Source organism: Thermobia domestica, chromosome 13, assembly GCF_964235325.1.
Source record: "Thermobia domestica chromosome 13, izTheDome1.hap1.1, whole genome shotgun sequence".
Classification (NCBI taxonomy): domain Eukaryota; kingdom Metazoa; phylum Arthropoda; class Insecta; order Zygentoma; family Lepismatidae; genus Thermobia; species Thermobia domestica.
In genome coordinates, this window is record NC_137466.1 from 28,429,201 (window position 1) to 28,442,777 (window position 13,577).

Sequence of the window (13,577 nt, forward strand, 5' to 3'; positions counted from 1 at the left end):
AGTCACTTGCGGATTTTCTTTACCCCAAATTCTGCAGTTCTGCTTATTGACGTACCCACTGAGATGGAAGTTTGCCTCATCTGAGAAAATTATTTTTGTCGTGAAGTTCTCGTTTTCCCCTTGTCGAGCCAATACTCATTGAGCAAATCGATGTCTCTTTCCATGATCTATAGGCTTCAACTCTTGTGTAAGTTGAATCTTGTATGCATGCATTCGCAGATCTTTCGACAGGATTTCATGCAGTGAACTTAGTGATAAATTGAATTGTTGAGCTCGTCGGCGAACTGATTTCATTGGACTTACGGTCACACTGTCACGCACGACAGCAATGTTTTCTGTTCGAACAGAACGCGATCTTCCAGTTTGCTTGACATTTAACACTGACCCCGTGGTCTCAAACTTCAGGCCCAACTTTCGAACTGATGATTCAGTAGGAACAACATTACGTCCAAGTGTCACATGCAAATCTCGAACGGTTACCGTGGGACTTTCCTTGTTTTTGTAATAACTTTTAATCACTTCGATGCGTTGCTTTGTTGTCAAACGCTCCATATCGAAATAAACACCAACCAACAATGTTCACCACATTGCCTACTAATCGGAAGGATAGAGGATAACAAACATGGTAAAACCACGGCTGTCAACCGTCATATGACAAAATGGTGCGAAATTCAAATTCGTCCTTATTTCCCGGGCACCCTTTAGTTGATAGTACCTCTTAACATGTTCTTGTGTTTTGCAATAAATAAAAAGTGTTGTTCTTGGAACACCGACATCCTACTTAGTCCCAGAGCAGATTTCAATGGTTTTCTGTAGGAAAATATTGGGGGTGGGTTCAAGTAGCCCGAACGCGAGTATTACTTGGACCTATTTTTCTACAATAATCGCTTGTGCTTTGTTTTCAATATATGTAACTAAAACTGTCCTCAATATGTACAATAAAACCTGTAGTTCCATTTAATATGCGTTATGACAATAACTTTCAAGTTTATGTAGATGAATACAGGCCGAAAGAACAAATTTATTGCAAAATTGGGTCCAAGTAGCCCCCATCTACGGTATCTAGTTATTTATTAAAGGCAGTTAGTGAGGCCATAGGAGCTGAAACCTAGGGCCATGTGTCTTCTGATGATTCTGATATTCCCGTTTGGCCTATTTTCGTTTCTCCTACTGAGTAAACTACCAATTTACATTATGATTTTTATCTCACCTTAGATGTAGGCGAAACGGTATGTTCGTTTCACCAACGCTCTCAGAAAGGAATATTTAGTCTGAGAGAATTTGAAAGTCTAAAATATCAAGGTAAAATAGGCCAACGTAAAGACAAAAAATTAAAATTGTCCATATAATTAAGGATACCGTACAAACTTAAAATTTCCATGTAAGCTTACAATATAAATTGTATGTCTATTTTTTATCACAACTCTATGGCTTGATTGCAGGCACGTAGCCAAGGAGGGGTGTCCGAGGGTTCCGGACCCCACCCCTTCGAGACCAGAAATGGAAAAAATTAAGGAAGGATTAAACAAAATGAAATGAGAAAAAGAAAGAATCAGCGTTAAAAAATAAAAGAAAAACTACAGGAAGCTTTTGGTTACTCTTTCTTATGAGGAGATTTGTATTACTTGCAATACATGGTGGCAAGGTAAGCGAGATGCCCTAAAAGAGTCAGGGAATTTGAAATTTCTAGAAATGTTACAGAATTCTCAGAATTTCTGCTACTAGTCAAGGAATTTCAAGTTTCCGAAAGCATAGTGCCGTTGAGTAACAGCGTGGATAATTTTTATCATAATTTTTCATCATCGCATCCTTGCAGAATCAAACATGTTATTTCAAAAACAATTTTCTACTGCTCCTTTAGCCCAGGGGTGCCCACAAGGGGGGGGGGCTATGACGCAAACTGCGTCATTGAAATATTTGGGGGGTTAAAAATCTATATAAATATGTTTGAGGGTGTGTAAAAATTAATCGAAAAGATTTTTTTCATGGAAGAACACCTATGGATAGACAATTGCGGGGGGGGTCATGAACATAAGGGGGGTGAGCACCATTGTTTAACCTGTCATTTGGAACGGACAGTAGTTGACGGCATAATAAAAACAAAAATTTATACGGAAAAGGTGTTCTATTAGCATTTGATTCAACAGAAAAAGGAACGCAGATATTGTAAAATATTTTACAAGACATTATTGAGTATGTACTTTTTATAACAGTGAATATGTACTTTTCATAATAGTTGAGATCATAATGAAAGGAAAATTGTTATATTTGAATGAACAAAGAAAGGAACGTAAATATTGTAAAATCTTTTTCAATACTTTTTTATTCTTTTATTACTCGAGATTTCTTCATAGTTTGTTATTAAAATACTTACCAACATATACTTCTAATCATTTATTTATTTATAATAGGTTTCAGATAAAGCACTAGGCCATTTTACACTGAGTCATTTTAACAATTATGTAACATAACAGTAGAATAACAATTTGAAATCAAGATGGTACAGTACCAAATTTCACAAAATTAAATCCCCACGTTAAGCGGGTTTGCATATCCAGGCTCCTAACTATGAAAACATTTACGCTCAGTTCAACCTCAATCATTTCACGAATTCAACCTGTTTTACGTATGTTATTAGGACATAATATCGATTGTACTTTATTCTAAAAACACTTTTATACATTGCAAGAACTGTAACGTCAAAATATTTACTGAGAACTCATAGTCGTATCGGAATAAACAAACGCAAGTATGGAACAGTAAACTGCTATAACAAAAGGCGAAAGAAGATGTGCAAAGACATACAAAACGGTCGAGTGGTTTGAGTCGATACACTATCAATCACATGTTTTTGAGTTCAAACCCGGTAGCAAGTTGTTTCTTTTTTAAGTGTCTTCCTATTTTCATCCGGAGGCTGAAAATATTTCTTTGAGTAACTCATTGAAAACTTCTTTTGTTTAAAATTCGATTAGAACGGAACATTATATGAATTGCGAATCTTAAATCCATAGCTAAAAAAATGAAGTATACTCACTACTCCATTATCCTCTGATTTGTAACGAAAAACTATTTATAAACAGTGGTGACTTCAGAAAAATATCCTCGGGGGGAATTTCAATATGCGGGTGGAGGGCAAACATTGGTAGTCCACATTGAGCACGATCGAATATATGGTCTGAAGGCGGAAATTTCTTAGCTCGAGAGGGGTCTCAAATTCTCCCTCAGATCACGTCCTGAAAGCATCATTGCTTAAAAGCTTTTCGTAACAAATATAATATTACACTTGTTTCTCGTTCTACATTTAGAATTGGTAAAATCATAACTTATAGAGAATTATAATAAAAGCATAAAAATTACAATACCAATCACGTATAAATTATCCTGTAAGTTACCAACTTTGGGTCAGATTAAAACTCAAATATTTGTTTTCGGATTGCACTTAGAAGTAAGTCCTCTCTATATAATCCTGATTGGAAAGCCATGTTTAACACTAATTAATTAATCAATATTTATACGAATATTTTTTTATTTCACTATTTTTACTATTCAATAGTATATACACTTCATTTCCAAAATCAAAATCTTGAAAATGTATATTGCACGAGTGCAGACTCGCAAATAAATGATTATTTATCATATATATTGGTCTCTATTCGAAATTCTATTTAATCGAATCCGACAGGAACACAGACGGAAACATCGAGAGTAGATAAAAAAGAGAGAGAAAAAGGCGTTCTGCTCGGCGGGGACCCGAAGTAAGTTCGAATGGTGCTTTACAACCCGAACGCCTTAGACCACTCGGCTATGGTAACAATTAGTGACAGTAGCAAAGGCTTCGAGTAGTAGTTTTTATTACAGAATAACATTTTCTATTGCCTAAAATTTAAACCTAATTTACTTTGATATAATATATCTATTAATTTGTTACATGAACACTTTTTTTTTACTTTGATGTATGATGTATGTTGTTGATATAGATTCTATTACACGTTCTTTCGTAAATATTATAGAAAGTATCAGGATTATTTATGATCTTTCGTGGAAATTGACTGGCGCATGCGCAGTACACAGACAGTTCAATTGGAAGGCGAGGAAGGAAATGCTAACACACTGTTAGAATGTTTCATCGCTATGAAGTATAAAGAACAGCTAAAATGTATTTTACGCTTGTGATTGCGTAAAGAATCACCAGGTTAATGTTTGTCCAAGTTCTCACTAATCAACTGGACTCATGAAAAATAATTAATATTGTCATTACTGCACAATATGAAGAATAAAGAACGTATATTACACCACATTGTTCTCGAATTCGAACTTAGCTAAGGAAGGGACAATAAACAAAATGTGATTTATTCATTTGAATTGAGATATTTCAATGAAACTAGAAATTACACAATCAAAAGTAAAAATATCGTTAAAAAGACAATAATACTTTTATCCGAGATATGAAATAAAGTTATTAATTAACTGAAATGAAAGTAATATTGGGCATGATATAGAGTAAGAAAAAAAAAGTAAATGCATTCTTAGAAACGTTCAAAGTAAATTCACAAATACTTTTTGAAGATATACTACTCTTCCTTTACGTTTTAACGAACTAATACGTAAACAAGCAAAGGAAAAGAATGAAGAACGAAAGTATTGCTCTTGAAAAAAATATAATAAATAAATGAAACTTAAATAACTGTTTACACAAAAAATAACACACTAGTACTTCGTGTAGTCACCTCCAGAGTCAGTAACTTCTTGAAGTCTGGAGGGGATACTAGATACAAGTCTTCGAGCAATGCGACGGTGTGTCACGAAAATGTTGTCACAGTTCCATAACATGATTTTGAAGAAACGTTTGGTCTCTGTCTTCACGTCTCTCTTCCCATTCTTGCACCATGTAGGCCTACAGATGTTCAATTGAGTTCAAATCTGGTGATAGAGGGGGCCACTGAATACAAATAAACTCTGGATGTTCACTTAGCCACTCTCGTGTTTGCCGGGAAGTGTGAACAGCACTGTTGTCATGCATAAATATATATTCTTCCTGTTCGGGGAAGTTTCTTTCTAAGGACGGTAACAACGTATTTTCGAGGATATTAATGTAAACACTGCTTTTCATTCTCTCAGGCACCGCAACCAAATCTCCAGGACCAGCAGCCGTCATGTATCCCCAAAAGTGTGCTGATATTCGTCCTGAACAAGAACTTCTGATAATATTTTGTTCAGCATACCTGGTTCCGCGCGGTCTAACAATATAACTCTGCCTTGTTGGTTAGACTTGAAAACCTTCTCGTCGGTCCAGATGAATAAGTCCCAATATGACTGAGGTTGGGTTATGTTATTCTGTGCCCATTCCGTTCGTCTGGCCTTGTGCGTTTCAGTCAGGAGAGTCTTCCTAGCGGGTCTTGAACAGTGTAGACCAGCCCCCAATAATCTTCTTCTTATTGTTTCGTGAGAACAATTATATTCTCTGGCTTTGTACAAGAGGATTGACGTGTGGCGTAGAGGTCTGTTGATTACTTCTGTAACTAAAGCTTGATCTTGAGCTGCAGTTGTCACTTTTGGCCTTCCACTTCTTGACCGAGACCTGAACCATTCACCACCTTCTTCATGTCGCTGAACCCATTTCTTGACCGTTTTCTTGTCACATCCCAGATCTCTAGCAATCTGAGACACAGTTTGTCCCGTTTTTGCTCGGCCTATGATTTCTCCTCTCAGAGCAACAGACAGTTCTCCACAACCTTTAGAACGAGGCATTTTGAGAACGTGTTAGAAATTTGGGTTCTGGCGTGTATGACAAATGTCGGTAAAGTGCATCTTTCTGTTTCTACTGCGCATGCACCAGTCAGTTTTCATGAAAGATCATAAATAATCCTGACAATTGCTGTAATATTTATGAACGAATACGTAATATAACCTATATTAACAACATCATTCGTCAAAGTAAAGAATACCGTAAACATAAAACAATTTCAACAGACTATTACATCAGGCCAAAATAGGCTTAAACTTCAGAGAATACAAAATAAATTTCATACTGTAACAAAAGAAGGAACATGAAACACGCTTACTATATTTTCAACTTGTCACATTAGCCGAGTGGACTAAGGCATTCGGCTAGAGATTCAGAGACACCATTCAAGAATAGTTCGAATCCTACCACAGTACAATTTGGTTTTACCTCTTCTTGACGTTTCTGTTTGTGATCCTGCCGGATTCTGTTAAATATAATTTCGTAATACGCTAAAATATACGTAATATTTGAAGTTCTTAACCTCCCATTTTTACACTTTTCAAGCTCAATTGAGAAGAAAGAGGGAAAATGAAAGTACAAAGATTTACAATAATTACTTAACATTTACTGTCATTGTAATTGTGGATATTTTATTTATGAAAATGTATAATGAACTAAAAATATATTTAATAGGTCACATGTCTCCATTTTTCGATTCTAACTTGAAAGTTACAGTTTAGGCGGTGACATATCGAAGACCCAGGGGGTTGAGGGGGTTGTAACCCCTCCCATTGAAACTTTTATATTCTATTGAAATAAAAACTGTTTCAGTTTAAAATATTGGAAAAGCAACAATCGCTGTGAGTGCAGGACGGTTTATTTATACTACGATTTATCACTTCCAAATCTGTAGAAGATGTGACTGGATATTGTGTATAATCATTCAAGAAATATAAGACAACGAAGGGACTTCGTAAACACTTCACGCCACCCCAGGAGGACGAAGTGCGTCCCGCCGTCCCTCGGTTGGGAACTACTGCTTGCGAGGGAAACATTCTAACAGTGTGTTAGCGTTTTCTTCCTCGCCTTCCAATTGAACTGTCTGTGTACTGCGCATGCGCCAGTCAATTTCCACGAAAGATCATAAATAATCCTGATACTTTCTATAATATTTACGAAAGAACGTGTAATAGAATCTATATCAACAACATACATTATTCATCAAAGTAAAAAAAAAAAAACGTGTTCATGTAACAAATTAATAGATATATTATATCAAAGTAAATTAGGTTTAAATTTTAGGCAATAGAAAATGTTATTCTGTAATAAAAACTACTACTCGAAGCCTTTGCTACTGTCACTAGTTGTTACCATAGCCGAGTGGTCTAAGGCGTTCAGGTTGTAAAGCACCATTCGAACTTACTTCGGGTCCCCGCCGGGCACAACGCCTTTTTCTCTCTCTTTTTCACCTATTCTCGATGTTTCTGTCTGTGTTCCTGTCGGATTCGATTAAATAGAATTTCGAATAGAGACCAATATATATGATAAATAATCATTTATTTGCGAGTCTGCACTCGTATAATATACATTTTCGAGATTTTGATTTTGGAAATGAAGTGTATATACTGCTGAATAGTAAAAATAGTGAAATAAAAAAAATATTCGTATAAATATTGATTAATTAATTAGTGTTAAACATGGCTTTCCAATCAGGATTATATAGAGAGGACTTACTTCTAAGTGCAATCCGAAAACAAATATTTGAGTTTTAATCTGACCCAAAGTTGGTAACTTACAGGATAATTTATACGTGATTGGTATTGTAATTTTTATGCTTTTATTATAATCCTCTATAAGTTATGATTTTACCAATTCTAAATGTAGAACGAGAAAAAAGTGTAATATTATATTTGTTACGAAAAGCTTTTAAGTAATGATGCTTTCAGGACGGGTGCACTGAAATTGCGCAAACTTTCACTCCCTTTATCTGTTGACACAGATAAAGCCTTAATAAGCAGACAACAAAATTGGAAACTCAGCAAAAAATGTTGTGCAACGTTGCCATCCTTAATATAAGCATTTCGACCAATAAAAACAGTCACTAAAACGCAGGTTTTTTAAAGGGAAAAATACAAAATAATGGATGACAATAGCATTTGCAGTTTTAGCTATTATATATGTGCACGGGTGTCATTAGAGAGGGGATCGGGAAACATATCCCTGTCAATAATTCTCTGTATCAATAATCTAACTGTAAGATTGCCTGCAAGATTAAAACTGTAAGAAAATAGGTATTGGAAGCAAATAGTTATTGCAAAACTGTAAAAAAAATAATTTATATAAAACACACAAAAAATATAAATATATTTCTAGAAGTTCTCTTCAAATATCGTAGACAAGCGTTCGACCAATCAGCGATAAGGATTTGTTTACATTTTCCAATTTTGGCCAATCACAAACAAATATTTGTTTACATATATCAAGTGTGTCTACCACTGTTACAATTATTCAATATGGACACCCAGAATGAATAGGCTCTTACTTGCTTTGTTCAGTAACCTACTGAAACTAATAATCAAATTTGTTATTTAGATCCGTTTATTCTGTATCTGCACAAGTGCTATAATCACAAATCATTCATTCAATCTTCTGCCATAAACTCATTAACATTGACTTACTTAGAATCATTAATCTAACACCATATATCTGACATCTTCGTTATAATCATGTCTAAAACAATCTATATCTTCATTATCAATGTCCGTGCGACATATGTTTCTAACTAACTTGTTTATATCATCAACATCTTATTATTTCTAGTGCCACAGACTAACTACCAGATAACGAGCAATTAACACTGCATGTGCAGGTATTTGTCACACATACCGCCAACAACCACATATCTTAGCAACTGTCTTTTCACCATCCGCGCTGCGTCGAACAACCAACGGAGCTCCTTCGTGGGTAATAGCTTAGCGTGCGCGCATTTGGAGTGGGAGACACGGGTTCGATTTCCAGCAAGAGATCATGTGCTTCGGATCGCTGCTGAAAGGGACATTAAACTCAAAGTCAACTCAACTCAACTCGACTAACAAATGGACCAGAAGCTTTTCATAGACACTACAATGTCAATTTTACTTTCCTGCTCCTGATGTTTTTACGGTGATTTCTGTTTTGTTAGGGATCCAAACAGAAACTGCCATGAAAAATGACATCTATAGTGAAAAGAATTTCAAAAGCACAAAGACAAGTAGAAGTCAAAAGGAATGAATTCGCAGAGTTTAGGAATTCACAGATAAACCATGAGAAGGCACGTATAACATTTTTCACTATATTTTTAAAAGCTGCAGGATTTAAACGTGAAACGGATTTCAGGATTCAAGTTGTAAACGTGAAATGTTCTGTAAATGTGCATTTTGCTTTGTAAATATTATAACGCAATACAAGTAGATCTTACAAAGGAATGGTGTTTATAGAGCCTACGTTTTATTGGTGCAAAATTTCACACAATTTCCTGAATCCTATTGTTGGCAACATCGCGGTTGAAATTTGCGCAATTTCAGCACTTTCTGCTCCTCGTTAGTAAGTCATAGATTACAGAGATTATCAACGATCTAATCTTTAGTAAAAATTGCGCAATGTCGTTGCACCGTTCAGGACGTGATCTGAGGGAGAATTTGAGACCCCTCTCGAGCTAAGAAATTTCCGCCTTCAGACCATATATTCGATCGTGCTCAATGTGGACTACCAATGTTTGCCCTCCACCCGCATATTGAAATTCCCCCCGAGGATATTTTTCTGAAGTCACCACTGTTTATAAATAGTTTTTCGTTACAAATCAGAAGATAATGGAGTAGTGAGTATACTTCATTTTTTTAGCTATGGATTTAAGATTCGCAATTCATATAATGTTCCGTTCTAATCGAATTTTAAACAAAAGAAGTTTTCAATGAGTTACTCAAAGAAATATTTTCTGGCTCCGGATGAAAATAGGAAGACACTTAAAAAAGAAACAACTTGCTACCGGGTTTGAACTCACAAACATGTGATTGATGGTTTATCGACCCAAACCACTCGACCATTTTGTATGCCTTTGCACATCTACTTTTGCCTTTTGTTATAGCAGTTTACTGTTCCATACTCGCGTTTGTTTATTCCGATATGACTATGAGTTCTCAGTAAATATTTTGACGTTACAGTTCTTGCAATGTATAAAAGTGTTTTCAGAATAATTCACAATCGATATTATGTCCTAATAACATACGTAAAACAGGTTGAATTCGTGAAATGATTGAGGTTGAACTGAGCGTAAATGTTTTCATAGTTAGGAGCCTGGATATGCAAACCCGCTTAACGTGGGGATTTAATTTTGTGAAATTTGGTACAATGGCAACATTACAAAGATAGTTTATTTATAGATGATCTGAAGGTATGCTCATTTGAAAAAACGTCTACAGTTTCTGGTAACTGATTATACGTGCTAACAACTCGGTTTAGAAGGGACCTTTGGACAAGATTAACTCTCGCAGGTCGAGTATAAAAGAGATCACTAGACCGTGTTGTTCTAGCGGGTACGCGAAATTTGATCTGACTTCATAACTGTTCACATGATATATGGTCATTTACATTTTTATGCAAAAATATTATGTCAGAAATTTTGTTTCTCACTAGGGGAGATTTGATATTGAGAAATGTTAAAACGTCATTTTTTGGAAGTGTTCAGAGGTGAGGTACTCGGTAGGATACAATGGCTAAAAAGAAATTAAATACATAATTTATTTTTTTCAGATGAGTAGGGCAGGCCATAGACCAGATAGGAGAACAGTACTCAATAGTGGGAGCAACATATGACTTATAGAACAAGCTTAAGGAATTAGGATTTTTTATGCCAGTGAAGCGATAAAGGAGTCCTTGTTTTCTCATAGCAGTACAAGATATTGTGCTTATATGATCCGCAAAAGTAAGCTTACTGTCAATGATAACACCAAGATCAGAGCCCTGCAAACCCAGGCCCGAAGACGGCCGGGCCCGACCCGAATGGATCTCAATTCTGTGCCCGGCTCGACCCGGCCCGGCCCGAATCTCGAGCCGGGCTCTAACCGGGCCGGGCACATTTCGCGCCGAGCCGGGCCGAAACGGGCCGGGCACAAATCGGGCCGAAACGGGCCGGCCCGACTCGGCCCGAACACTGTGAAAGACGGATCGGAAACTAATGTTAGCAGCCTGTGTTAATCGTAATGTGTTTGGCATGGGCGGCGATTAGGGGGGCAGTTGCCCCCGCACTTTTTTTGAAGTGACCAATTAATGTATATAATTTCATTTGGAAATGTAACGATTTTGTATGTGTTACTGATTAATAGGAAAAAATGCTGTCATATAATATTTGCTGTTGCGTGAATACGTATTGGTTGTCTTCCCGTGGAGTAAAGAAAGCTACAGTAATTGCGTTTTAATCGCCACAGAAAATAACCCCAAAAAATAACCTATTGGAGCACAATTTCAGCATACTTTCATTTCTTCTTACAAGGGCTCGATATGTTAGTGAGCCGCTTTGAAGCTAATCGAAAGAACATTATGCAAAAAAGTAGGGCCTATTTCACAAGTTATTCTTTAATTGCACAAAAATTGACAGTTCCTAAAATGTCTTTTCTTCTTTCTAAAGTAAGGAATATCGATTAAAAAGAGCGTGATAAGAAACAACTTCTACCTTTTCCATTGTTTTGTAGTGTAATATACGAGTGAAGTGTTGTGTTTAAGGATGTACGAGTGTATATACAATAAAATTTAGTAAATTGAACATAATTCCAGGTTTTAAGTTTATTTTGTATAACTGAAGTGTGGATTGATTCTAAGTATTGTTGTGTTTTGATGTGTTCCAAGAAAGTGAAAACTGCACCTAATGGCAACGAACATATTTCAAGAAGTTGCAAAAGCAAATATTTCTTTAAATGTCGTAGCATATGCTTGTAGTATTTACTGCCTTTTATTTTCTAAGAGTAATAACATACATTTAATAGCATGTGTGGAATTAAATATTAAGTTTTTCATTAATCCTCAGTTTCAATATAACTTTTGCAAAACAAGGATCATTATTCATTACTATGATTAATATTATCCTTTCTATTTATTTGTTTTGCAAATTTATTAAATAATCTGATCACACAATTTTCCAGACAGAATTTTAAGATGTTCATGAGCAAGGAATCAAATCTCTTCTTACACTTTCGTTGTTTAAGAGTACAAAGGGCTAGTATCTACTTGCGTTGTTCTTCTCAATTTACTTAATAAACTATTATATACGATATACGGTATTTTAACTGAAAATATAGTATCCTATTAGTTATACAACCTTTTGTCAAACAAAATGTTAGAAACAACCAGGAAAACTAACATTTATATACAAATATTCAGATCATGTCTTGCCCCCTCACTTTTAACGTCCAACCGCCGCCACTGGTGTTTCGGAAATTAACTCTTTATTCAAGACTGTAAAGTACTGTACTTCTACTACTCTTATTACTACTACTACTGCTACTGCTATTATTATTATTATTATTATTATTATTATTATTATTATTATTATTATTATTATTATTATTATTATTATTATTATTATTATTATTATTATTACAACTGCTACGAGCGTCAGAGTTGACATGTCTGGTGGTACATACTTTACAATCTAAGTACAGAAAAAATCGAAGAAATACTAGTTATTATGGCCAGTCTGCGTAGTCTGGCCAGTAGAATGCATTCACCTCTGGTGCTAGAGGTCGTCGGATCGATCCCTCCTCGTGTTATGTGAGCTTTGTGGTGGACAAACATCGTGAGCGTGGGAGTTTTTGGATTAGCCCGTTTTCGTCCACTGTCTTCATTACACCAATTCATCCATCATCCCATCCGTCTTGAGCCGTAATTGCCTAAAGAACATATGAGAAAGTCAAGTCCTTGACCTACTAATTAGAATTTGTTCCGCTACCATTAGACCACGGAGACCGAAACCATGAACTGGCGTGTTCATAAGATTAGCGCAATTTGTAGTAATGTTCAATTAGCACGGCAGATTCCAAATCATATTACATGTTCCTGTATTCTTTATAATTCGATGCTACAATAATAATAACAAAAAACAATGATCAAATAAATCACCCAGACCCCAGGATCGATGAAGTGTTCCTAGAACGGTGCGTAACAAGTAAATAACAGAGCTATATGACGGAATGCGAGGCAGTAAATCAAAACAAAATCCACACATATCATTGTTGATCAAAAAATACCTCAAAAGTCCCCTGAATGAAAAATGTATAGATATCAGCTATCAAAAATGCCTCTTAACATCACATATAATAGAAGGGATAGTTGATATTAAGAAAAATAAAATATAAGGTTTCCTAAGAAACCAATAGTGCAAAATGAACATCGCTTTACTGTATGTCCTTGTACGCATCGAATAGCACGGAAACAGATTCAACAGTTTCAGGCTTTAGAGCATTTCTCCGTTCCTGAGTACTAAATTCTCTTTCAGTAGACGCACTAGAAGCAGGGATGACGAGATACTGACGCGTTAATTTACACAATTTTGGTAATGTTTGTTCTTGTTGCTTCCACCACTGCAGTATATCTAGTTCTCTTACACATGATGACATGTTGAGGTAGATGCCTACTTCATCATCAAATTCACCAGAAACTGAATGTCTATCTTCCCAATCCATTAGTTTATTCTTCTTGGTAGGTGGTTCCAAGTTATTCCAACTAGCCTAAAGGAGACGATGGTGAGAAATAAAATGGAAGGAAATAGTGGAGTAAATAAAATGGAAGGAAACAGGAGAACGCCGCGAACCCCCACACGGTG